Source organism: Pavona decussata, unplaced genomic scaffold (genome assembly GCF_977016875.1).
Source record: "Pavona decussata unplaced genomic scaffold, jaPavDecu1.1 SCAFFOLD_211, whole genome shotgun sequence".
Classification (NCBI taxonomy): domain Eukaryota; kingdom Metazoa; phylum Cnidaria; class Anthozoa; order Scleractinia; family Agariciidae; genus Pavona; species Pavona decussata.
This window is the reverse complement of record NW_028145616.1, coordinates 777,501-780,000: the sequence shown is the minus strand read 5'-3', so window position 1 is coordinate 780,000 and position 2,500 is coordinate 777,501. Positions and strand designations below refer to the sequence as shown.

The following is a 2,500-nucleotide window of genomic DNA, read 5'->3' as shown; positions in this document are numbered from 1 at the left end:
AAGTGTTGTTTTTATATTTGACAAGCAGAGACCATGTCTGCCGTTAATCGGAGTCAAGAAGTCTCGCTTTCAGATAGTTACGTACTAATCCTGCCAGAGACCGTGAAAGAAGCAAAGCTCTTCGTGCGCAGGTTGCTGAAAGAACAGCGAGGGAAGATGAAGTCAACCGAAAGCTCGAGCATTTGTCCAGCAAAGTAGGAAGGTTTTGTGAAAATGTCAACAACGGCGAATCTTCCAGGAAAAGAAAAAGGAGATCCAGTTCTTCCGTAAATGTTCCTAGACAACGTAGGGTAAGGACTTATATTTGTATATTTCTTTTACCGTCTCCTTAGTTTTAAAACTGTTCCGAAAGTATCCCGGCGATATCAATCAATGAAAATCAATAATCGATGAAAATCAATATAATCAATAATAATCAATAATAATTAATTGACTGGTATTGGAAATCAATAGAAATCGAAGCCCAAAAGTTGAGTGAGTTTCGATTTTCATTGATTATGATTGATTTGCATTGATTTCATTATCATTGATTATTCAAATCTCGGTTTCCTTTTCAATAAAACGCATCACGCATGAATTGACAAATGATTTTAATAAGTTTATTTGGTCAAATACATATCATAACTAAACGTATCCTTTAATTTTAGCATCATATTATTATTTATTAATTAATTTAAAATGAGCGATGGTCTCAAAACAACAACATTTTATTCCCTTTTCCTACATTTTCTTCCTCAGTATTAAAAGATCCCAAATGCAACGGTCTGCGCACAGGCGTCCGCCATCGTATCATTGTTGAAATCATCATAAAAAGAGAGAACGTTTTTTCATGTCCATTTCACTGAATATTTTATGAAAAGCCCATCTCAACACACAGCCTGTTCGCATTTCGTTTACATTGCTTTATAGTACCAAATTCAGTTCAAGTATAAGCCCCCTTAAGTTTTAAATCGTGTCTCTGAATTCTATGCCGGACTAATGCCCTATAATTAGAAATTTTTATTATGCAACTAGGAGTAGGAGATAGCAAGGGGTAACAGGCCTGCACGACTTATAACAATGGAAACAGTTTTGATGTGTAACCTCTTTATATTTTTGCTCTGACAAGCATGTCATTTAGAGATTTTATTAATCAGTGGTGGCTCTTTGAAGATTTCTCGTAGGAAAGGCTGGTTTTGTATTAAGTGCCATTTTCCCATTAAAACATGTTTGAGGTTGGGCACTGATGGTTGATATTGTGTTACGAAAGGCAATATTTGTTTGGGGGTGTTGTCTCTTTGCTTCAATGCCGATGACTCTCTGTAAATTTGACATCTGATAAATTTTTTTCAATCAGATTATTTGGGTAGCCTCTAGCAAGGAGTCGTGATTTAAATTTTTTAATATTATACTCAAATGTTGTTTTTGAGGAGTTTGTTCGTAGGAGTCTTAGGGCTTCGCCCTTGACAAATCCTTTTTTGACTCCTGGTGGGTGGCTAGAGGAAAAGTGCGTGTATTGACAAAAGGTTTCAGTCAGCTTGAAATGTGTTTTAATATCCAGTATGGAATGATGATGGAATAGATTACCTTTGTATGCAACTGTATCCAGAAATGTAGTCTCTGCATTGGAGATTTCAGCCGTAAATTTGACTGTTGGATGATACGAGTTTGCTTGTTCGATGAACCGTTCTATATCGTGTTTACCAGTGTCCCACAGAGAAAAAATATCGTCAATGTAACGTTTCCAAACTGTAGGTTTTACAACACAATTTGTGTTTCAATGTCGGCCATAAAATTGTTTAAATTCCGTCGTATATGTATATATGACACGTAATGTACATACGTCGTTAGATCAATCAAAGGTCAGGTTTTACTCAGATACCGTTGCATAACCAATTACTGATTATCTATAAAAATCAATAAAAATCAATAAAATTAAGACGTGTCGGTGAGTGAGTTTCGATTTCTACAGTACCACTCGAAACTATGGGACCATTTGCACGCGGTAAAACCTCGTCTTTGCTGAACGTGATTGCCGCGAATTCACCGCGGTGGGACGAAAACCGCAACCGCGGCAAAGACGAAAGCAACCCAAAGCCGCGGGGAATAAGACGCGGCAATGCCTCGGTAAAAATACAATAATGACTAATTACTATTGTCAGGGTATTGTCAAACATTATCTCACCTTTCATCCTAAAGAAACCTCAAACAAAAGAATTTGTAAAGACTCACCGAGTCGGAAACCGAACGACTGATAACAATTCGTTTGGCAGTCACTGACGAAAGTTTCTTTTCTGCATTTGGGACATGTTCAGTTTTTGTCACGCTACAGGCAATAATCACAGAGCAAAAGACATAGTTCAGTTTAATTCTTGCTGTTTACGCCACACAGTCAAGAAAGATATTCTATTCGTTTGATAAACCTCCTGATAACCCTTCCTACTTATGTAAAGTGCGCAACAAAGTTCAATCGAAATAGCGACGCTGAATTCAAAATATGCAATCGGATTTCAGTACGGAC

General features: G+C 37.0%; 1 protein-coding gene and 1 pseudogene across 2 annotated transcripts in view; both read left to right on the top strand.

Annotated features, from left to right (window-relative positions):
- The window catches only part of LOC146460537 (uncharacterized), a 222,867-nt gene that overhangs the window by 5,848 nt on the left and 214,519 nt on the right, over positions 1-2,500 (top strand). The window lies entirely within an intron of this gene.
- LOC146460546 (uncharacterized) overlaps positions 1-2,500 on the top strand; it is an 8,667-nt pseudogene that overhangs the window by 54 nt on the left and 6,113 nt on the right. The window contains exon 1 of the transcript XR_014857614.1: positions 1-290. This exon is cut by the window's left edge and continues 54 nt beyond it. The product of XR_014857614.1 is annotated as an uncharacterized LOC146460546 (transcript). The remainder of the gene's footprint in view (positions 291-2,500) is intronic.